Source organism: Emydura macquarii, unplaced genomic scaffold (genome assembly GCF_026122565.2).
Source record: "Emydura macquarii macquarii isolate MOO-44397 ecotype Brisbane River unplaced genomic scaffold, CSIRO-AGI_Emac_v2 contig_2975, whole genome shotgun sequence".
Taxonomy (NCBI): domain Eukaryota; kingdom Metazoa; phylum Chordata; order Testudines; family Chelidae; genus Emydura; species Emydura macquarii.
Window position 1 is genome coordinate 1,274,714 of NW_027133112.1, and position 25,399 is coordinate 1,300,112.

The window sequence follows — 25,399 nt, forward strand, 5'->3', positions numbered from 1 at the left end:
GTCTTATGAAGCTACATCCTGGAAAGAGGCACCCACTGTGTTCTAACTGCTTGCTTCTGGAAAATCAAGGTCAAAGACCTAGAACTTTTGGAACCTATGGAACTTGTTGCCAGGGGATGTTATGATGGCCAAAAGTATAAGTGGGTTCAAAAAAGAATTAAATAAGTTCATGGAGGATAGGTCTATCAATAGCTGCTAGCCAAATTGGTCAGAGATGCAACCCCATATTCTGCATGTCCCTAAACCTCCAACTGCCAAAAACTGGGACTGAACGATAGGGAAGGATCACTCTGTAATTGCCATGTTCTGTTCATTCCCTCTGAAGCATCTGGCATGGGACAGACACAGGATACTGAGCCAGATGGACAATTGGTCTGTCCCACTATGGCCATTTTTATGTTATTTTGTTCTAAAGACCCCTGAACTGTATAAAAACTGGACTTAAATGTGTTTGTTCTGAACTGAAGCTGTGATGAACTTGTTGTGACCTGTTTGTGCCTAGGGTAGCCACCTGAAAATGCCAAGGTCAGGGCAGGCTGTAAAAGGAGAGCAGATTCTCCAAACACTGGTAGGTGATACTGAAGTCAGACTTCCCAACTAGCCAAAAACTGCTTCTGATTCCCCACACTGGTTATCAAGAAGCCAAAACAAAAATATACACAGCCCCCTTTACTGCATTTCAGTCTCTGGCTCCCAATCAGCCACTAGGTCCAGTAAAGGGACCAGTTATTTAAAACTCTATGCTCTTTACCAAAAAGGTTTCTCCTGACCCCAAAGGGTCAGCCACAGTACCAGATCAATATGAGTTTGGATCTTACCCAAAATACCACACTGCCAGCCAATCCTTTAGTAACTAAAACTAACGGTTTATTATAAAAAGAAAGAAAGAAACTATAAGAGAAATGTTAAAAGATTAAAGCAATCAGATACATACAATTGATTTGAAAGTTCATATATATCAGGTTTCTAGTAGAATTGTGGAGTTTGCAGGCATGTATAGTCCCTCTGGTGTACATCCAGTACCTGGACGGGTCTTAGTCCTTTTCTTTCACAGCTTCAGTTTAGTTGTAGATGAGTTGATCCAGAGGTAGGCTGAAGACCAAAGACAAAATGGATGTGGTGCAGCTGCCTTTTATGTCCTTTGTCATGCTGCTTGTAGAAATTTACAGGAATAAGATGGAGTCCAGAGTCACATGAGTAAGTCCTGGTGATTCATCAGGTATATCCCTGGCTTCTCCTCATGGCCCCTTGTACCTGTGAATTTCTTAATGGGCCATTAAGCAGGCTAGTGCTGCAGCCATCCTGTCTAGGGTGTTGCCCAGACACAGCACAATTTGAAATACAGATATATCAAACATATCCATAACTTCCATTACACATACAACACATGAACATAAACATTATCATCTTACTTTGCACATTACAGCCTTTCTAACAGTACCTGACATGGCATATCTCACATGAATTATTATGATTCTGATGTATTGATGTTAAAAAATATAATAAATGCCCTCCCTCCCCTGATCCAGCCAGCATGACACTTGTGACCACAAAAGAAACCTTGTGGATGGGGTGTTTGAAGGACTGTTTCTGCCAGAGCTGATGTTAGGGTTGGGGGTGGCTCTCTGGTAAGCTTATTAATATGGTTATAAGTTCTTTTATTGTTGTTTAATATATTTTTTCTGTAATGCTTTTACCTTAAGAAGAAAACATGCTTGCATAAGAAGTGCTGTGTGGGTAACTTATTACTGTAACAATTACATCTGTTAACTGTCTCTAAACAGAAAGCAAGGAGATGTGCTTGGGCAGCCTACCCCTGCAGGGAACAATCCAGTGAAGTCAGAGAACTGCACAGCCTGGAAATACTGGTGAGAGGGGAGTGCGACATGGGCCTCCACCCAAGAAAGGCAATGGCTGGGGAGCTGGAAACGAGAGTAGGTATCTGTGGCATTCCCCAGAGTACAATCTGGACTGATGAACAGCTATGTCCCCATAACTTTCTAACCTGGGATGCCTTTTATACTGCTTTGCTGTCAGAACAGTCACTCCTAGCCTGCTCACGCAGCCTTCAGCATGCAGATTCACTCCCAGCTAAATACATGAGCACGCTGATCAGTCACTCATGAATTACATAAAGGGCAACACCTGCAAATTCCTAGTGTCAGACTGTCCCCCAGAAATCTGCATCTTGTACTATCCAGCACACTAGTGAACTATGCAAGCTCATAGAAAGGCTATCATTTCATCAAAGGAAAATGATATATGCACCAGCTATGTTATCCCAAATGGAGTTCCCCACACACTTTCTTCAAAACACACTGGTTTAGAAACAATAAGATAACAACAATAAGATAAGTTTATTAACTACAGAAAGATAGATGTTAAGTGATTACAAGTGATGATGTACAAAAGTAAGGATTGGTTAAAAAGAAATAAAAAGTATTAGCTTGTGTATTACTAATTTAACAAGGTTAGTGGCCTTGAAAGCAAAGGTTTTGTCTGACCATACGCTCACAGGCTGGGTCTCCTTCCAACCTGGAATCCCTGCCCCTTACATCAGTTCTTTGAAAGTCAATGATGTCATGAGCAGAGAGATGGGAGGAGGAGAGGTGAAGTCAAGAATCTTCCTCCCCCTTATAACTCAATTTATTGTGCTAGAAACATCCTTGCTGAGTCATGGTGACACACGGTCCACTGTAGATTGAGGTTTGAAGTGTCCCTGTAATGAAATGTAAATTTTTTGTTTATGCCTTCCCATTGCTGAAGAATGGCTGCTTAAACTGGTGATCGCTCTTTAACACCTGGGAGGGATGCTAGTGTGTCTTTGTTTCTGCAAAACTGTTTCGGGCCTGCTAGTCTTAGCCTTGGAGCATGTTATAACAATAATACATAGTAGAAACTTATAACTTTATGTTCAATGTTGATGTGCACATTTTACCATGATAATAATACTCAGCAAATTATTACTTTTCAAATGAAACCCCACAAGGTGTACTTTGTACTGAATTTATCAGTCACGTAAAAGTGGTGACCATAATAGTATTGACCATCACAGTATCCTTGCTGGACAACTGAGGCAGAATACAAGATGCAGTTCCCATGAACTGTGACATGAGGCCTAGATGGTCTCTGTCCAGCTGCTAATGGACAAGTGTCCTGTTTCCACAGGGCATAAGAAGAGCCACCGTAATTAGTATTGATGGGAATGCTTTAGTAGTCTGAGCAGACGGGCCAAGGATTGAAAAGGCAGGGAATTTTGTTCTCAGAGTTAGTCCTTCTGGATCACGGCTAAGGCGTCTTTAGAGGGAGAGTGCAGGGAAGCTTGCAAACAGGGTTTCAGACTCCTTCAGCCCATCATCTTTCACAAGCACAAAATCTAAATGATTTAATGACCACGTGGCTAAGTTTGGAGTTGTGAGCCTTGCCTTTTCTTCCCTGAAACTTCTAGAGTGAGCAAAAATGAGAAGCAAGTAACTTCAAGATGCTATGATAGCTCTCATGTAAGTGAAGACATGGAGCATTTATATACAATAAGATTGGGAATAGAACTACAATGATATGAGGCATTATCTGCATGACAGCCAAGCAAGCATTCTGGTAATTGAAGGTAAAAGACATAGCTAGCATAGGATTTAGTAATTAGCAGAAACAACATTGCTCCTACTGAGAATCAAAAATGCTTTCAGAACTCTGCAGTATCTCCAACATCTTTGGTCCCATTTTACATGTTAAAATATATTGTTCGAGTTTTGCTAATGTATGAAAAATCCTGGACCCAGTGGAGCTAGCAGAAATTAGATTGCTGTCTCTCTTCCATAAGAATTTAGCGTTCGATCCTACCCGATTTAAGTCAATGGGAGTTTTCAATTGACTGAAACAGGGGCAGGATTGGACCTCTAATTTACAATCCAAACTGACTGCAATTAATGGGAGCAACAGAAATGTACATATGTAATGAAGGTCTCAAGTCAATCAGTATTGCTCCTCTATAATTAAGATCCTGATCTCCATTTGTTAGGGAAGTCTTGCCTTACACCTGCAGCCTGCACTACTAAGCTTGGTCAAAAAGCCTAATTCATTTAATACCATTATTGGAAATCGTAGCAGGGAAGTTTTGATTCATGTCTCTAGAGCTTAGTTTGTAATTAGCAATACTTAGATAATGTGCCACAAATCCTTCTAATAAATCCGCAGGGCCGGGTGTTGTTGAGAGTCGTGGATTGATAGAAGGTTGTTTCCCTCCACACAAGTGCTTTTACAAGCTGAGTGTGCTGTAAAAGTGCCGTTAATGTGACAAAATTGTTTACTCGCTCATTAAGGAGCTGTGTGCAAAGTATTACGAGGAATAATCTACAAATGAACGTAGTGGCACATTGCTTTTGTGTGCGACTTTAGTGCCTATGAAAAGTGCTGGCGTGCAGCCTGAAATTGCCTCTCTCTCTCTCTCTCTCTGCAAACTTCCCCATACTTACCAGTCAATGAGTCTCTAAACTAATCTTCAGAAACCACCTCTAGGCAGGGCCGGGAGGAGTAGTTCAGTCTCCAGACCTTTTTTATCCTTGACCTCTATGCTGATGCTGCCAGCAAGAATGCCAATTAGTCCCCACTACACTAATGTTTATTGTGGCAGTGGCATGTGTTCAGTTGTCTGGTTCCTTTTTTTAACTGAGGAAGAATGATGTGTGCAAAGGTTGTAGATTCAATATGGTAGAATGTCACTCAAAACAGAGCATTTTGGATTTATTTGCCATATTTCAAAACAGGTTTTGAACCAGGATAACTATTTTTTTCCTAAGATCCCATGTCCCTTTATCATGCGTCCCTCATTGAGGTCAATAGGAATTATGTGTGCTCAGCATCTCTGAAAAATTAGGCCATCTTTGTCTAGGAAGTTGAAGGAAAACATTGACAGTGACATTTGATGTTTTTGGGTGGAAGGATTTGTGTTGATCTCATGCTTGATTCTGCTCCTAGTCAGTTCTCTTTCTTTTAAAAGTAGGATGTATTGCAAGTTTAACCTTGCCTTTAGGTAGCCTCTCTGTCTCCCCAAAATCTTGCTGAAATGTTCTCGAATATTTCATATAGCTTTGCTTTGTGTGTATATATTTACATAATCTGTTTCTACCATTGTTGTTTCAAAAGAAAACAAAACATTTTGTATTTGTAACTCATCTGGCATTTCCCAAGAAAAACATAGGAATTGTCATCTGATACAAACTTAGTGGTCCGTTCCTTTTGGTACCCAAACCTCATGGTCACTGCTGTGTGTGTCAGAGGAAACAAGGAAAAATTACAATGCCCTAACTGCTCTATTATACCATAGGGTAATATTTTTCCTTAGCGCCACCTGTGATCTGTTGATTCTGGATGCTAGTAGTAACACTTTTCTTCTGTGATTCTGTGCCAGAATAGCCATGATCCAGAAAAACCGAGAGAAAAGCTGAGTCCAGTTGTTTGAGAGAATCTTCTTAGGCCTTATAGGATGGAGTAACAACAGTGTTTAGTTGTTCCCATGTGGGCAGTTGGGCTCTGCTTGCCATTATAGAATCCTCACTTTGGGAACTTTCTGCGAGAGAGAGAGACCCTAGCAGAAGTTATTGTCAAGAAAGCCATTCCCCAGAATCATTTTCCTTTGCAGGGGCTTTGTCTCGAGGTATTCCCAGTGGCATTTTTCCTAGCAGAAAGACACACATGGTATTGTTGGTATGTCTTAAAGGAATATTTTATTTACATTTGAGTTTTTCCATGAAATGTGCACTTCAGCACAGAAGAGTCAGGACCTTAAGACAGCCTCCTTTACTCTTTGCTACAGACCATGACGTATTAGTCTAAAATGTCTTGGTCTGCACACCTTGGGCAATGCTCTTCGTGACCAGCATTAACATCCAGTCTAGATGTTTGACCTTTTAAAATCAATTCTACATTTAATTACACATTTTCACTGGAAACACACCGCTTCTTGAGACTGAAAAGTCTTCCTCACCACTGATCCCAACAAGTCCTGTTTCGTATGTTTCAGGGTGTTCCACCTTTAAGGTGGTGAGGGAAAGTATCTCATTCACTAGAAAATAGACCCATTCCAGTTCGGTATCTAATACCAAAAGGAAACCACAGACATGAGGTTCAAATTAAAAATCTCCCCTCCACTTCAGTTCAGAGCTACCTGCTTCTTTATCCCCGGTATCAGAAATACATTTGCAGAGAGAAATTATATGGATCTGGGGCATGGATCTTTCCTCAACCCCAAATGTTCTTTTGCCTGTGCCTTTCTGAATTACTGTAATACTGTAATTACTGCACTACCAAGTGTGAAAAACTGGTAAGAGGGGGGAAAGAATTGCCCTTTAATGTACACTGTGCCCTGTGCAGCTGATGGATGAATTGAAGACGTCCTGCTCCCTTCTCCTCTCAGTCCTGAATGATGAAACTAGTTTACTTACACTGTGTTGAGCTAGAACAGGGGTGGGGAACCTTTTTTCTGCAAAGGGCCTGATGGTGGTACGCGGAAGACGGCTGAGTGTCCGCCGCCGAAAAGGGGCAAATGGCGGTAGGGTTTCGGTGGCCAAATTCCCCCCGCCGCCGAATTCCCGCCGAATGCCCCCCCGCCACCAGGGCCGGACCAAATGATTTCCCACCCCTGAGCTAGAAGGACAGACATACTGTAGAACTATGTTCCATGGAGGCTTCTTCTATGTTTCCACAAATTAGGGTAGCCAGTTTTGGTTGGACATATTCCAGGAGGCTTCATCACATGTCATGATCTTTAATTAAAGATTCATCTTTAATTCCTGGAGACTCCACGACAATCCTGGAGTGTTGGCAACCTTACCACAAAGGGGAAGCTGGGGAGCAGACAAACTGAGGAAGAAGTAGCGTCAGTAGATTGAATACAGCGTCCCAGCCATTTCCTTCTGTGTTGAGAACGTGTAGCCCACACAGGGGCAACTATAGCATATCAGCCACTGAGTGGCCTAGAGGGAATATTACTGTCTAGTCCTCTGCACCAAGCTCATGATGTCATACTTGCCTAGGGCAAGATGATTTGCCCCTAGGTTTGCAGAAGAGACATTATACAAACCTAAGCCATTATCATGTTTAACATTGAGACTGAAGGAGACAAAGCTCCAATGAGCAAGTTATCAGCAAGGCAAAAACCAATTTGGCAAGTATCACTTAGAATTAGTGGGATCTCTGTGACATACTTAAATTGAACAAGTGCAGAATATTTTAAGCCACTAATATCTAACAGAAAAGCACATTACCTCTAAATACTCATTTTGTAATGATTCCAATCTAGTACCGTGACAGCAAAAGTGATTAACTTTTCACTGTCTAGCAAATAAACACCTTGTCCTCTGACTCAGGTTAAAGGAATCATGCTGCTAGGGGGTGAATGGATGGATTTGATGGATTTCTTGACTTGTAGGAGGCTTAAAAAATACATACATTGTATACTCAAGAAATCAAATAAAGATTTTTTTTTTTTTTTTTTAAATAAGAATCTGATTCTCCACTGCCTGGCACCTTGTGCAGTCATCAACGTTTGGACAAAGTTGGTAGATAATGCTCTCATTCTGATTTGATAGCATTTTTACATCATCTCTGCACTCATGTAAATCAGGCCCTTCAAAAGGATGATTGTTTTTCAATGATTCTCAAGTGCCATTTTTTACTTTAGTCTATGTGGGAAAAGAAAGTGGAATGTTCGCTCTTGTTCCCTTGGAGACTAGGTGGCAATTACCCAGAATAGACATTGTTCCTTGTGTCTTGATCACGGATGTCCCATCAACACACAGAGACTGGCAATGAGTGAGTGCTAAAAAGATGTAGGGAAAAATATTGCAAACGTTCTGTGCCAGATCTCTGATCACTTCCAGCTGCTTTACACCACTCAACTAAATGTAATTGGGATATTGTAGAAATAGAAATGGTCCAAAGAAATTTAAAAAAAAAAAAAAAAAAAGGATTAGTTGCTATATGGCCAGGGGTAGAAGCATAAACATACAAATACTTTAAACATTGTTTTGTTCCTGGTTAGAATAAACTGTGAGATCAGTATTGGCAAGAAATAAGAAAAACAGAAGTGTAAACAGATTTGAAATAACTGCTGAGTTAAGAGTGTTCACTGGATCCTGTAATTGCCAGAGGAAGACCAAAAAGACACTCTGATACATTTCAAGTGTGCATAAAGTTAAATGTGTGAGAATGAATATGAAAATTAACACAAAACAGTCTAATTTGCCATTTGACTGGGGCTAAGTTGTTTGTGTTTGGTGCAGGCAGTGGGCTATTTTTGGCAAAACTCTGAAACCCTTTTGATTCTATGAAAGATGGGGGAACAAATAGAAATTGATCATTATGCTGTTGCTGTGTCTGAGTGTGCTCAGTGAATCACAATACAGAAAAGATTTTATGATCCCTGCCCTGAAAAACTTAAAACTAAGACCCTCGTCCTGCACGTGGATTGTACAATTACGAGGGTTTGCACATACAGATTTCTTTGGGGAACCATAGATTAATTTCAGATATGACAATGAGAGGGGTAACAAGAGATTACAAGTAAAGAGGAGATAAGGGAGGAAGGATGAGCATGAAAGCAAAGCATTCAAAGCAATCAAGCTCCAGCTACCTCAAAGACCAAATTTCAGTCTCTGAACAATTGCATTCCCCGGGAACAATGAAGATCACAATGTGCAGGATGAAATATAAGCTGGGGACAAAGCCGCCTTGGTCAAATTTAGAACAAACTTCCAGCAGAGATCAGATGAATTGATTTTACATGGAAGAGCATCCATATACTACAGTGATGTGTGGCAGTATAAGATAGATAGAAGCAACATCAATAAAATTATGTGGTTATGCAGACTAGTGCACAGCTTGAAGAAGTAGAGATACATATCAGATACGACAAAAACTGAATCAAACCTTCAACCAAATCTCCAACTGAAGCTTCTGTGTCCCATATTTGAGATTCCTTTTGTCCTCCAAATTCCAGTCCCCATACAACAAACTTAAGATAGAGTTAATGTTGGAAATACATATAATTTTAAAAGAACATTATTAGAAATTTGTAGTTCAAAAAAATGAAATTCAAAAAATCTCTTCCACCAAAAAGCCCTAACTCTTCCTCGTACCCTACCACGCTGTCCACCATCGTGTAATGTAGATAAGTCCATTAGAACTATTTTTTCCAAAATTTCAAACTATTAACAGTTAAAGTATCTGCATGTCAGCTATCCTTTGTCCTCTTTTGTGAAATAGGTAAATGTCTAGTCTATTCTGGGGAACGAATGAGATACTTTGTTTGTATTTGTAGAGATGACGGAGTCAAAGTGGCTCTCTGCCTGATAGTCTCTGACTCACATTGAGAGGGTAATTAAGATAAATAGTGTGGTGTTTCTAGCTTATATAAAAAAACATTAGAGGAGCTAGAATGGATTGCATCAGATTAGTGGACTTTTTTGTGGACCATAAGTAGAGGGTAAATGTGAAAATGTTGATGTCTCTTAACTGTGGTGGGAAGGGGGATAGAGAGCTCTGACCTGTACGAGGAGGGAAAGAGTGGAAAGGTTATGTAGCTGATTCAGCTAAACATGGCTGCAAATGGAATCTATAAGGCCCAGGAGATATGAAGGAGGTCACTTCACCTTCCCCTCCCTCCCCCCTCCCCAATTGTTTTTATCCCATCTTTCTCTCTGTCACTGTTCTAATTAGTTTAGCTTTATGCACAATAGCGAAGTTTAAAAAGCAATAATAGCTCAAGCCATTAACTACAGGTGGCTGTTTATTGCCAAGAAGATGCCCTAGATTTAAAGTCATTACATCCATGAAAATAAGTAGCAGAAGACAGGTTTTCGTCTCAACACTGTTTCTTACCCCTGCTTTCCCTCTGCTTGTACATAAGGTGAAAATGTCTTATGATGTACTACTTCATTTGGTAGACTTTAGACAAAATTCAGCTCTCCTTGACACCAACGTAACCCCACTAACTCCAGAGCAATATCTGGCCCATTCTGTGTCCCCTCTGCACTGTTCAGTTCCTCAGGGCCTTTTCAGAAGGGACGAACATCCACATGTGCAGTGAAATCAGTGGGGACTGAAGGTTCACAACACCTCTGAAAACACAAGCCCATGTTGTGTAACTGAATCTGACAATCTACTGCCTGAGTTTGTTTTGCTAGATGATGGTCTGATGTTTGTTTTAACAAGATGTGTCTTTTGTGGATGCTATTTTAAGCCTGGAGGGAAATAGCAGCCAATCAGTCTTTCTCCTTTCCTGTAGCTTTATCTCATGTTAACACTATTAGGCCATAGTCTGGTGGTTGAAAAGACGAGGATTTCGGAGACAGGATACTTGAGTTCCCTTCCCAACCCTATTTCCTTGCTGTGCTGCAGCCGTAGGAATGTCATGTAACCTTTCTGTGCCTCAGTCCTCGCATCTGTAAAATAAGAAATACAATTCTCGCTCAACTGGGTAGGCCCCTTTTATTGTTTGCGTATGAGGAGTATTCTATGATTGAAGTTAAGCACAGGAGTAGTCCATAGACCTAGTCAGATGCTTTAAATTAAGCATGTTTTTAAGTACCTCAGTGAATCAGGGTCTGTGAGAGGCAAGTATTTTCTGTTTATCTGATACATTCACATGTTGTCTAATTTCGGACCTGCTAACAGAAATCTTCTGAGGAGTTGTAGGTAGGGTTGCCAATACTGTATTTAAAAAATACAGGACAGACCTCAGATGGCCCAATCTTGATTTGAACCTCTGGAGGCAAGTCCCTTTCCCCACACCCCCGGCTTCGTAGGGTTTCTCTCTCTCTCTCCAGCTCTGGATGCTGCACAGCTGAGGGGACACGTAACTTTTGGTAGTGGGGGGGGGGGGGCCACAATTTAAAGCTTTGGCCACCCCCCAAACAGCTGAACCCCCCTGGGCAGGCCCTCCCTTACCCTCAGTCTCCCCTCCCAGAAAGCAGCAACCCAGCTGTCGTGCCTGCCTCTCCCCACAGGGCACTTGCCTGGCCTCCGAGGTCACTTGACTGGCTTAGCTCTGCCAGTTGCTGCACAGGGGGGGCTCCCGGCAGCACCGTGTGATGAAGCAGGGCCGGCTCTGAGCCAACGCACATGGGAGTGGGGCAACCCTGGCCCCACCCTGAGCGTCTAGAGGCTGGGTAGTTTCCAGCCATGGCTTCCAAAGCCCTCCAGGCTGGGGGCTCCTGTGCATCCAACAGCCCATAGCCCTTCTTAAATCCCCCCCTCCCCCAGGTCTCTGTGTGGGACCCATACAAACACCATGGCAGATGCCCAGGTCCACAGGCCAGCAGTGACCCTACAGCGAGCCAAGCCCTGCAAGCCTCAGGCAGGCATGGAATTTGTCCCCATTTGTGGCCCCATTGGCCTGGCTGGAGGGTCGCAAAAAAAAAACCTGGGGCTCCTGCGCATTAGCCAGCCCGTGAGCCCATGTGACCCCCCCACACCTCTGCAGAGAACCCAGGGCCTCAGGTGTTGTGCCAGCAGCCACTGCGACTCCTGCTCAGGTTCTGTGCAGGCGCTAGGAGCAGACTTGGAGGCCGCAGTTGCTGGTCTTTGCCTGCTGCAGCGTTGTGCACCCTGCTGGGGGTGTTGGAAGAGACTCTGTTAGTGGGGAGGCTATACCCCAGGAGTACAGAGCCTCTTCCCAACCCTGGCCCTTTAGCACAGCTCCAGGGCACATGGCCCCATCCACTTGCCCTGCCAGACAGAGCCTGTGCAGAGAAAGCAGACAGGGCCGCGCTCAAGGACTGGAGTCAGCAGGAGACCCTGTCCAGCAAGGGGCCAGTACTTGTAAGGGGTACATCTTTCCACTCCCTTCCCAGCCCTTGAGCATATCCCCCTCTACTTCTCCTGCACAGTACTGAAGGGCCAGGGTGAGGAGGGGAGTGGAAAGGTGCACCTGTGAGTACTGCCCCCCTGCTGTTCAAATACAGGACAAAAAGCATCCCATGCTGCTTTAGTATGGGACAGGCAATTTTCTATTTAAATAAGGGATGTCCCTTGAAATACAGGAGTGTTGGCAACCCTAGTTGTAGGTGATCCTTTTTTTGTTATCTAAAAATGTATTTGTGTGTATGCATTTACCTATGAGCTAATTATAATCACTCTGACATTGAATATCCTACATTATTGTTATTTTCATCAGCTCTTGTAACTCGCACTGGTAATATGTACCTATGGAATGGACAAGTTGGCTCAGAGCAGCTAAGAACAGCTCAGTGCCATGTTCTCTTGTAACTAAAATAGCCTGTTTGAAACTGCAGTGTGTTTATAGTCACAATGCCCATTCTGTAACACTAGTTTTACACAGGTGAATCCAATGTAACCAAATGCAGAATCTGGCCTAAATCTCTTTATTTAGAAAGGAAAAAGATATTGTGAGACCAGCAGCTGCCCAAAGGGAAAGTGATGTGCTTAAACAAAAAAGCACTTCAGGTAAGCCTGTTGCTTCAAAGGAAACTGCATCCACTCCAAATTTGATTTCTGAGACTCACTGAAATGATTGCTCAAAGGGATGGCTTGATGACTCAGATTTGATATCCTGGAAGTAACTGCTTCAGGTTTTGATTAAATATTTCAACGGGGCTCTCAATGGATGATCAAATGAGACAGTCGCTAACGTATGAGTAACAGTAGGAGATAAAGGTATTGCAGTAACTGGCCTATTTAAAGAAAATGAATTTCTGAACGCTAAAATAGGCCACCTTGAAAATAAAATGTGGGGCAAAGCCACCAGAATTATATATTTGCCTCAAACTGTTAGTTAGCGGGAAATTATTAAGAAATGGCTACCAGTGGCTCCAGAAGCAACTTGCGTATTTTGTCTATAGTCTAGATTCTCTTACTTCTTTTCCTATTAACTGAAACCAGATTTTAAATTGAGATGCACATATTCTTGTATCGGGGGTTCAGAGTTCAGCTCCGCATCCGATGTCATGGCTACCCCCATCTCTATAACAGACAAAACCAAACCCTTTTTTCTGAGCACTCTGAATTTGAGGGCTTGGTGGGGGTTGAAATTCAGATGATGTGACTTGGAGCAGCAAGGAAAATGGGAGGCTACCATTGACTAGTGCAACTGGTCCTGCTTTGAGCAGGGGGGGTTGGGCTAGATGACCCCCTGAGGTCCCTTCCTTCCAACCTTAATCTTCTATGATTCTAACTGAGCACCTTGATAATCTGATTGCTCCCTGAGGGACGGGTGCTACTCAGCTCCCTGACAACCTTGTTAGGGAGTGGAGCTTCTCAGCAACTCAAGTCTCCACTGAAGCACAGGAACTGCTGTTTTGGAGAATCACTAGGAGGACCAATACTTGGTGCCCATAGCTAGAGGCAGGAGCCAACTGATGCCTAGGACACTCCTAGCAAAGATGAGTGTTACCTGCAATGTGATCAGCAACTATTCAGGGCCATAGAACAGTAGAGCAGCTGTATTGAAACAGCACTGGGAGCTTCCAAAAGAAGAGGAGCTGCAAGGAGTCATGCCATTGAGGAGCAGCCACATCAGCCACCAGAACACCGAATCATTAGGGAGTGGTGCACTGCAGCTGAAGCAAGGAAGAGTGGCAGTAAGGAAGAGGTTGCAGTGGCAACCCCTGAGGCACTGGGGTACAGAGGAGCAGTGTCGGTAAGGCTGTTGCCATGACATCCCCTCAGAACAACATCTGGAGTGGTCAACCTTATCTCACATTGCAGAGTTTTCTGCTTCTAAAAGGCAGAATCCATCCACAGCAGCTACTTTAAAAGGAAACCTATTCTTACAGGGCACTGAGAACCATCTTAGCTAAAAACCTCCTGCCTCGAGCAGATGCAACAACTTCAAAGAGAAGGGTCCTATGTCTCAGATCAGCTGTATTCATACATACAAAGGAAGAATGGTCCTGTGACTACGTTACAAGTGAGAATCGGCAGCTCTGCATTGTATTCGCTACTCTGCTGAAGACTGCCTATGCGTCCTTCGGTAGGTCATTTAGGGCCACCTGTTTGAAAGTGGCCTCTAACTTTGGTTGGTGCCAACTTCAGATGCCTGAGGCCTGGTTTTCAGAGTTACTTAGCACCCACAACTCCAGTGGAGTTCACTGGTAAATTCAGCATCTCTGGAAACTATGCTGTGGGTGTCTAAAGTCAAATATTGATGCATCCCACCTTTTAAAATTTGACTTTTAATCTTTTTGTGTCCAACAGCTGTTACAAGGTTAAAATTAAATCCTGTTGGTAAGGTCCTTGAATGTCCTGGGATGGCAAATTCTATGCAAGGTCTTGCTGGGAAGTGCATGGCTTTCTGACAGTGCCACGTGTGAAGGGCAAGTCAGAGCTGCTTGAAGCTTTGTCCCAGTGGTGTTCAAAGAAAGAAAAAAGGTGTTTTTTCTGTAAGTGAATTTAATTCTGGTGTATTCAAGATTAGCTAGAGAGCAGAGAAGAATATCAGATATTAAGAAGAGCAGTTTATCTTTCTTCTGGAATGCTTTCTTTATTCAAGCATGCTTTCATACCAAGCATTCTTTGCACTTTGGCCATGTGTCTTTGATTTTTATCAGCCTGCCTCTAATTTCTGTATCACAGTGTGGATGGCTGTGCATTTAATTCAGTAACTTTTGAAATTATTTTTAGCTTTGTATACGATTCCTTAGACAAAAGGAAAAGGATAAAAAGAACGAGAATGGACAAACTTGCATAGTGACGTATGGCACCCCTGATATGTGCTCCAGAGATAAGAGCCCAGTTTTTAAGGGGTTCTGTTAAGACATCCCAAGGTCTGTGGCCCTGCAGTCACCTCTGCACATCTGAGTTTGAATTGAGCTCAGCCCTGGGAGACTGTAAACATAGCCCCTGGCTCCCTGTTGCTAAGGGAAGTTAGGCCAACCGTCTAATTCTACCTTCTGCTCCTCTGGGGAAGGAAAAGGGGCTAGGATGGAAATGAAGGCCATCCGGATAAGCTGAGTTGGTGATTGTCATATTTAACTGTCCGCAACAAAGTCACATTTAGAAGCTCCCCAGGGCTGCAGTGGTCAGAGCCTCAGGAGGATTGTGGGACCAGCCCTGTTCCCACTGCCACCATTGGGAATATTTCCAGGGTCTCCAATGGGAGAAGGCTGACCAGATTACCAAAGTAAGTGCTTTCCTGGGGAAAGCTCCCCTGGATTCCAGTAAAAGTATTTGTCCATATTTCCCCCACATTTTGAAAATTACTCAGTATATTTTGTGCCCTTTGAGCTGGTCAAAAGATATTGCCTGACAATATCTGCATCTAAATCCTACTGCTTCTTTTATAACGTTGCCAATACAGCTGCCCCTTCTTTCCCATCCCCAATGCCAACCCGTTGTCTATGCTTTGATAATCTCGCTCATGTACTACTGGAAGTTCTTTCTGGCATTCCTGTCCTCCACCTCCACCTAATCTAGCTAAAACACCTACTCCAAACTCATCTTCTCCCCACCTCCCCTTTTATGACTCTCTTCCCTAGCTTTGCATCTCTTTCCACAGAAATCCCAGACTCACTGGCCTCACTATGGAGGTCCTCCATGGCTTTGTCCCTGCCTATAATCCAGCATCTCTGGTCAGCCATCACACTCCTCTTTGAGAGATCTGCACTTTTCACATTCTACCTCTCTCTTCTTTGCTTCCTTCTCCCATCCGTTTTTCTCTGCTTCCCCTTATGCCTGAAAAGTCCTTATATGACCTCCAATGTCCAATCCAGAGCAAGTCACACAAATACCATGCATCTACACCATTTGTACCAGTGTGAGCACACTGGTGCAAAAATCCCTATGCATCCAAGCCCTGAGTAGAGTTGCATTCGCACCTATGATTCTATATACAGTACAAGTGTTCCATAATAAATTATGACAAACAAATAACCAAAGATCAAAGGTGAACCAGAAATATTTACATGCATTTGAAGCAAGCAGACCACACCTATGTCCATGAATCTTCTAGACACAAAGGGATCAAAGGGAGAAGGCAATTAAAAGGAGGAGAATGACAAGGTTGCAGGAAAGCTAAATGAATTATTAGAAGCAATCCTCACTATGAATGGTGATAGAGGAAATCCCTAATCCAAGGGAATGCTTCATGGGAAACGTTGGTGCAGTGATAACAGAGGGAGAATTCTCTAAGGAAGAGATTATGGAGTAATTTGACAAACTTAATTTCAGTAAATCACCAGGACCAGATGGTGTTCATCTAAGAGTAGTGCAAGGTCTAAACTCCAATGTAGCAGTGCTACTGACAAACATATGTAACATATGCCTTAAAAAAGCAACTTTTCCGGGCTATTATAAATCACTACTATGGTGCCTGTTTTCCAAAATGGAGCCAAAAGTGACTTTGGGGATTACAGGAGAATAATTAATACCACGGAGTCGGGGAAACTGATCCAGAGTAGTCAGTATTGCAGAAAAATACGTTTAGATTTGGAAATACAATTATATCGTCAAACCAGCAATACAGTTTCTGCTTACAGTCCTGACTTAGGCCTTTGACATTATTTCAAAAAGCTATTAAAATGGTGGAAAGACAGTTATATGTCACCTAAATTTTTAGAGAAATTTTGAAGAGGTCCCTTTGCAAGAAGGAATTCTATATTATAGTACCGGGGTAAAATCCTGTCTCCGGTTAAAAACTGGCTAAGCGCCAAGAGACAGAGTTGTAATTAATGGCTGTTTACCAATGTGTAGAAATGTTAAGGTGCAGAGATTGGTACTGGAATCACTTTTGGGCAATATTTATTAGTGACTTGAAGACAATAGATAGCAACTTGATGAAATTTGGCCATGACCCACAAATATTGAGTTTAGTAAAAAAGTGAAGGAGGCACGTAAGAAAATCCCCAAGGACCTAATTAAACAAGCAGAGTGTCAGGTGCAATTTAACTTAGATAAATGCAGGGTAATATATAGGAAGGAGAATAATCTAAGATTCTCATATATGCTGATGAGTCTGAACAAGCAGTTTTCTCAAAGGGAAAAGATCTAGGAGTAATTGCTGGTAGCTCATTGTAGATTGCTGCCTGATGTGCTTCAGTCAGGGAAAAAAAGGGAAATAAAGACTTTCTTTGGGTATGCAACATAATGAAGACTACAGTATAGACACTGTGAACTGGAAAAGCAGTAAAACAAATTAAAAGAAATAATTCTGCAGACTTCAGTGCTGTAGCAAGTTATCAAGGGTATATTTTGCAAGATTTAAAGTATTAGATCATTTTATCACCATTAATAACTTTTGCAGCAATTCTGCAAGGAAAATCAAACATCAAGTTCTGGGCCATAAATTTATCTTCTGTGAAGGACAGTAAGTAAAATGTCTTCATAACATTGCGTAATTTGACAGGTGCTTTTTTGGTTGGGGCAAGAGTCGCCTTCCTTTGAAACATCAGATATTGGCTACTGTTAGAAATGGGGTAGTGGACTAGATAAACCAGTCCAATATGCAACTACTGTTATACTCTGATGATCTGCTGAGCCAAAAGTAAAACAATAGATGTACATTGGGCTTTTTTAATTTCACAAACATTAGAGAGAGAGAGCTATTTGGGCAGTTATTTCGGTTTTAGGGTTTTTATATACATACTGAAGCATTAACATAGCTAACAAAATAGCTCGTTTTCGGGGTGTGGTCCTACAATGCTTGAGAAACACATCTGTATCGTGCACAGAGAGCATTTCTTAGATCACTGAATACTGGTGACTGGTCAAATTTTTTGATTAATTTATTGCAGTCTGGTGCTTTTGAATGATGTACTAAAATAATCAGGATGAACCCAGCTGCTATTAATGTGAATACCACACATATTTTCTCTAAGATTTCCATTGTGGCTGAGAATTAACTGGGCCATTATTTTAATGTGTTATTTTACAGTTTGTTCAGGATCTCATCCAGTCAAAGGGAAAGAGTGGGCAAATAAATAGGGAAAAAGTGAGAGAACCCAGTAAAGAAAGACATAAATGTGTCTACGTTAATAAGAGAAAATAGTCAGGCTAAAGTAAATATAATTCTGGGTTCCTTCCAAGGGTCTCTGAAGAACAGAGGAATGTTTTTGCTGTTCACTTACACAGCTGACCAGGGCTATTGCCATGAAAGAGGGTTGTGTTTGTTTGCCTTTCACTTTTCAGCATGAAATATAGTCTGGTCTTGTTTCCTTTGCCATTGGTGCTGTCCAAATGTCTCTGAGCAGAGCACAGTTATGCCTATTTGCAAAATTACCACCTCCACCCTGGGACTGGAACACATCCATTGAAAGTTTGAAGAGGGAGGGGCAGGAAGGGTATTTTATTATTTTTTGTTGCTGCTGTTACAGTTTTGCCTTGTCGCATCTGAAATGAGTGACTTTTATGTGTTGAGACTTTTTCCAAGTGTGGTGTTTACTTCTATAAAGCCATTGTCTAAAATGTCACACTTGATTCCACCCATGTGCTGTGAGGAGGTGCGAAGGGACATGCCCTCACTCTGGTGGAAAGGAGACTAATGAGCTTTTCTGGGTCTGTTCACCTCTAACAAGGCACCCCTCCAAGGCTTGTTCTGCCTGGGCCGCAAAGGGGGCTTAAAAAGGGAAAACCTGCCACAGGTAAACAGGAGGACTGCTCCGCCTCAGAGACTGCTGCCAGCAAAGACAGGCCAGCTGAGACGGAGACAGCAGCAGACCTCACTGCTGCGAAAGTCGCACTGCCCAGCTGCATCGCAGTATGCCCCAAGGGGTGGGGCTGGAGGTAGACCCCTGAAAGACAAACATTCGGGCTATGTCTAGACTGCTGATGGCAAACTCACCGCCGTCAGATTGATTTATCCGGATCGATTCAGTGGAAGTGGAGACCCGCTCGATCGACCCAGAAATCGACGCTAGCAATCCACCTCCTCTAGGTGGAGAAATGGAAGGGATTTCCTGTCAGCGCAGCGAACTGAAGACACCGTGGTAAGTAGGAGTTAGTAAGTCGACAGGAGATACGCAAGCTAGTAGCTTGCGTATCTCCCATCGACTGCCACCGAATTTCACAGCAAGTGTAGACATGGTCCCAGATAGATTAAGCCCAAAGGGTGGAATCCAGGAAGACTGCCTGGTAACCCGGCCACCTTTGCCTTTCTTTGTTTTCATACCGAGTCCCCACTCTCATAAGGGAAAGCGAAGGGAGAGGACATTTCTTTTGTCTGTTTTAGTCAGAGAACCTCTCATGGGCTGTGATGTGGGGGAAAAGATATTATAAATGACTTGAAGTGAGGTCTGGAGGAGACTTGAGAGAGCCCTTGTCCTCCCCCCCTCTCCCTCAAGGTTTGGAGCCTTTTGGTTGTATCTTTTTTTTTTTTTTTTTTAAAGTCTTAATAATCTAGATGTCGTTTTCTCCCTGAGGCGTGGTCTGTGCTAGAGAAGAAAAATATATTGCACCACATGCCAACACTCGAATGCCCTAATAGCCAATTAGGACAAAATACTTTTCAGTAAGTTTAATAACCTCTTAGAAATGTAACAAGTTCAGCGCCACCGTGGACACGGACAAGCTGAAATGGTTCAACTTGTCCTCTCTCTGCTGCTCAGTGACCTGCACAATCTCCCAAAATGCAATGCTTTCTGGGAACTGTGGGATAATTACCCAGAGGGCACAGCAACCAGAACTGTTGAGGTGAGTGCTGGTGGTGCTGGAGAACTTACTCTGATTCAGCAGGGCTTGCGTGCGTTTGTTGAACCATTTCTGCTCGAAATGATTTTATATACAAGGTTCAGCTCTGTAACACAGACAAACATAACACTTCACTATCCTCCTGTTCCGGTACTTCAGCCATGTAACCTCTTCAAATGCAGATCACCAAGCTATGAGGCCCAATCCTACATTCCTATTGCAGTCAGTTTGGTTCGGGTGTGTAAGAAATAAAGGATTTGCGTCTCTGCTTTTTTTTGCCACACTGTTAACCTGACCAGTACATGTATTCTTTGAAAGCCATTCTTGCTAAGGGCTGGATCCCGGCATTTAAGCACTGGCCTGAATTTGGAGGAGGTGTAGACACATTATGAGGGAGGGGGCAGGAGAGTTCACCAGAGGGACTGTACTTCAGGAACTACACTCCCTTGTCATGCTCCCCAGTGTGCAGAGGAAATGTCCTAGTTGTACCATCAGTTTGGTACAGCGCAGCCTGCTCCTTTCTCCACACCCAACCACCTCCGCCCTGAGCCTTCTGGTGTGATTTGCGTTTTGGGTGTGCAAAGTCTGCACTTCGCTTCATGCAGGACCTGACATTGCCCTTGGCCTTTTCACAGGGCCAGAGCTCCACATGCACAGAGACCGTTCTGGCGCTACTTCTCTGTAGCATTCTTTTCCACTTCCTGAAAAAGCAGCTTCAGTACTGAGTATGCCAGCTCACTGTATGCTGTGAAGGACCAGAGAGGTTCAACAATTGCCAGGCATTTATTATAGCAAGAGACTGTGTTGGAGAATCAGACACACTACCAGGTGGCCACCTTTCACTGATCAAAAGGAAATTTGAGTCTGATTTAGTAATATCTCTTTATAAGCAAGTCAGTCTAACTTAAATTGGTTTGATCTCTCATCCAGAACTGGACAATTGGGTAATTTAATTGGATTCTCAAAGACCATCTTGCTAAATTTCTCTGCACTACAGCTAATAAGAGGGATGACCTTCTAAGTCAAATAGCGCTTATCCACAGTAGTAGAGTGTGCACTCCAGTAATGATTCACACCTTTTTAATTGGCCCAGAAAGAGAAACCCACCTCCCAGTGGGCTTAATACTTGCCCCTTAGGAGCAAGGAGAAATCTAACTTTAATCACAGCAGTTCCCACAGCTATGCTGCATGTGTAGCAAATATGTTGCATTCTACACTTTGGTGCAGTCACAAGAGCATCAAAAATCCTGCTGAGTTACCAGTAATCCCATTTGCTTCTACCAGCGTCAGAGCTTTGGTTTGAGTGAATGAGTCCCACCAAAGCCAGTGGAACATTGTCTCAGCATTGCCATTTGAACAGCAATTCTCAAATCCTTTGTCACTCATTTGACAGCAGTTCTGAAGGCTATACACAACTGTGAGAAGCTTGATCCAACACCTGAGCCTCACCTGGCAAGTGTACAAGTGCTGATTCCAAATATAATTCAGAAGCAGATGAGGATGAGCCATATTACCAGATACCTAGAGTACACGATGAGCACTGTCACTCCCAAATACCATGGGCCTTGCCCTTCAAAAATGGGCAATAAAAGGCTTGTTACAGTCTGTGCTTTTACTTTTCATGAAGCTGGATTGGAGGTGCTCCTGTATTTATTGGCCACTGTAACGCTGGACCCAGCCATTGTTCAAAACACCTCCCTAGCGATCTCACCTTGGACTTTCTATTGAGGCAAGGACAGTTATATCTGCCATACCCAGATGTAGTTGTTAATGAGCATTTTTCAGAATTCTACAGAAAAGTTGGAGGTGGAGAGCAAAAAATGAGGGAGGCAAAAGAAAAGAAAAAAAGAAAATTATGAGTTTATTTCCTGTGCTATAGGCAACATGCATAAAGAATGCACCACTTGTACTATGAGTGTGTGGTCTGAATTTCTTCTCACTTCTAAATGACCCACTGCACAATTATCTTGTTGACATTGAATAGCTACTTTCTATTAAGTCATTATTCAGGACTCCAAAATTATCTGAAAAACATTTAAATAGCTATTTAATCCTTAGCCACTATGAATGGACAATTAAAACACAAACCAGTTGCAGCCCATTTTCCCTGGCTTCACAACTGTTAATATGCCTGATATCAATCAAAGTGGCATGCTATTCTTCCACTTGCTGAAGTATTTAATTTTTAAGCTCTAACAAAAAGATATACCTCAGGATCCTCTTCCCAAACCTCATATGGAGAACTGAGAGGGGTATATTTAAAGCTGTTCTGGACCTGTAGAAATTTGTTTAGCAAATAAATCCATTAAAGGCAGTAAGGAGAAATAGTTTAAGTTAAAATAACAAATCTGCACTGCTTCGACTTGCTTGTATGGGGTTTTGAGTTTGATTTAAATAATATAAAACAAGGACTGACATGAATGGTGAAATGTGGATACAGATGGAAAGCTTACTGGAAAGAAACAATTGCACTGGGTCAACTTTCATGAGGTAAAAGCCACAATAGGTCATATTTGTGATTCTCACTGCTAAGCCAAAATCTTTCAGACATGAGGTAGCATTAATTGGAGCTGTTCAGCTAAAACTGTAGCTCTTTGTCTGCCTTGAAAAAAATGTCCAATGGAAATCTATAATTCACCAAAACCACCATCCTCTAGAATTTTCCTCTATATTTTAATATGGGCTGGGTCCCCCCAAGTTGTGGTTTGGTCAGCTGACTTAATTTACAGATGTTGTTCCAGTAAACTGCTTGAGCCTCTTATAAATAAATAAAGGGTACTCCAATAATCTATTTTTTCATTTTTCTGAGGGATTGTGGGGAAGGCAGTATAGTGCAGGGAAGGTTTGGGAATCTGCTTGCCAATTAAATAAAAGAAAGAAAAGAATAAGAAGTAATCCTGCTTCGTGGTTAAAGGCAATTGAACAAATTCACTCAGTATTTTCCTTTGAGGTTTTCCATCCTTTTTGGAGGTAACCACTCTAGCTAATTGACTACTCTGGGGTTTCATGTGCTGGAAAATTCATTTGCTGTAGAATTACAATCCTTCCCCTGACTCACAGCTGAAAATGGAAGGAGGGCATGTTCACCAATGGTCTGGCCTTCACAGATATCAAGAGACTCTGTCCAAACCATTCTTTTGAGAGCGAAAATATTTCACAGGCAGATCTCTAAGGCTCTTATGTCTATATTTGGCACTTGCCCACCATTCCTGACCTCCTTGCTCCCATCTGTACTGAAAAATGTGCTTTTATGAGCTGAAACTGGATACCTTTGTGTGTATATTTTGCCATCTATGATCACAGTAACAGCTAATCCCACAGTGTTTAAAGCCTGAGAACCCAGCATGATGATGCCAGTTGTACATTTAATGACCTTAAAATCACTATTAAGATGTTTCTTTTGCCGATTAAAAGAATATAAAAGGTTGACAGAGCATTGGAGTCAGGTGTGTAACCTGCTGGAGCTGAAAAGTGAGTTTAATTTTCAGCTCTGTCAGCCAGAAAAGAAGTGTTGGTGTTATTTGGGCCATTAGCTATTGGCCTAAAAGAGGGAACGACTGAAAACCTGGGGAAGGAAAGATACCTTGTGTGACCCTTGCTTAGCAGGGCCCCCAATGTATACCAGCACTTGCAACAGCTGTACATGGGTTACTTTGGAGTCCGCTTCTTATTCCATATATAAAAGCATAATTTATAATTAAACTAAACTTTAGTAAATAGGATTTTGGAAAAAAGCGGATTTACTTTTTCACCTAACTAAACCCAGTAGCTGCTCTGGGAGCCGGACAAGATCCATCACTTCTCTTTGCAGGGGTTCATGCCTATTTTCTTATTTCCTCCTATTATCTTTAGTTTTTTTAGGCCTGGTGAGAGGGGAAAGAGAAAAGATTCATGTGGCTCCACCACATCTAAGCCTGGGGGAAGACATGTGGAATATAACTCTGGCTCCCATCCGTGAGCACACCTCTCTTGCTTTGAGAGGATCAGGAAGGGGGTTGTGTGGAGAGGGTGTCTGACAAAGTGGGGTCTGTGTTGAGAGTGTAAACCTGGCCAGAGGAAGGCAGAAGTGAGGGAGGAAGCCAGGAATGAGTGTTGGCCTTTTGTGGGGAGGGACAGAAAATAGGAAGGAGGGACTAGGAGTGTGATAGGGCCAGATATTAATGAATGGGGTGGCTATAGACAGGAGCAAATTGTTTGCATCAGACTGAGAGGGCAGAAATGACTGTAAGTAGGACAGGAGTGAAGGAGGAGGCGAGATTGATTGATGGAAAGCTCAGGGAACAGACTACACAGGCAAGTGGCCTGTCATTCTCCTATTTCATTCCAATATACCCTTTGATGGCATCAGAGGTAAGCCTGCATGTTAGCCATTTTCCTCATTGTTTCAAACACAGCCCCACTGAAAGTCACCACTCTGTTAGCCCTAAAGAAGCACCCCATTGTGATATCAAAAGTAATTGCATGGTGATGACTCCCCTACCCCAGCTCCTTAGGCACCTAGGAACAACACTGTGATCCATAAAGTCTGAGTTAAGCACCCAGGCTCCATAAACCAGCATGCTAAGCAGGGAGCTGCCTAAACTAGCCAATGGGAGATGCCAACAAGAGGGGAGTGTCCGAAGCCCTGCCCCTCTCACAGAGTTAGGTGCCTAAATCCAAGATGTTAGGAGGCCCCCGAATCTGCAATCCACAGCCAGGAACCCTTTCCTGGAGTCAGGCAGTTTAAGACCCTAAACTGTTTCTTGCAAGAATGTGTTGGACAGGCACCTAATGCCACAGAAACGGTTGGGAGGAGGACACCACCATTATAATCTTTTGTTTAATGGTCAGGGCACTCAACCTGGATGTGGGAGATCCTGGGTCAGTTTCCCATTTTGCCTGGTGAAGAGAGGGGATTTGAACACATCTCCCACCTCTCAGCTGAGTACCCCAAAAACTGGAGTATGGGCCATTCTAGTATAGAGCGCTTTCAGTCTCTCTTGTTTCAAGCTCTTCCGTTTTAATTAAATAACTGAATAATTAAATATTAATTGGGCCAGAAAGCAAGTGAGCATGGCTGCTGTTGTTATTGTTATCGATATTATTATTGTTTAGTTGTATGATGGTGGCCCCTAGCAGCCCTAGTCATGGGCCAAGTGCTAGGTGCTGTACAAACACAGAACAAAGTTGAAATGGCAGGCTTCACAGTTTCTTTAGTCTGCTAACATACCAGCCCAGGTTCGTAGTCCCACTTTGCCCCTTTTCACCACTCTGTACTTATGGTCCCTTGAAAAGGGGTGAGTTTCCCTGGTGATGAAAGCCAGTATAGGGATTCTGTGCCACATTTTTTCCACCCTCTGGTTTACAGGCCACAGCTGGGGACAAGAACATGTGGTGGGAGCATAGCTGCTAGAGCAGCCCCATGTAAGCAGCCAGGTGTTATCTAAGGCAGTGTTTCTCAACGACTAGTACGTGACACAGTTTAGGAAGGCAGCAAGCAGGTCCCTGGTACCAAAAAGGTTGAGAAACAGTGAGCTAGAGCATCCTCCATCCAGAATCAGACAGTTGCACCGATGGCCTAAAGCCACACTTGCACATCTGTTCTTGGTCCTGCACCCAGCACAGCTTGGCCAAACTATAGAATCTGATCCTTTACGTTCTCATGTATTCTCTTTTAGGGGCCTTCCGTACATTCTTGCACCTGTCTGTATTTCTTTTACCCGTGATAAAACCATTCTACTCCCTGGTCATCTCTCCCCATGAAATGAACGTTCTGTATTATCTG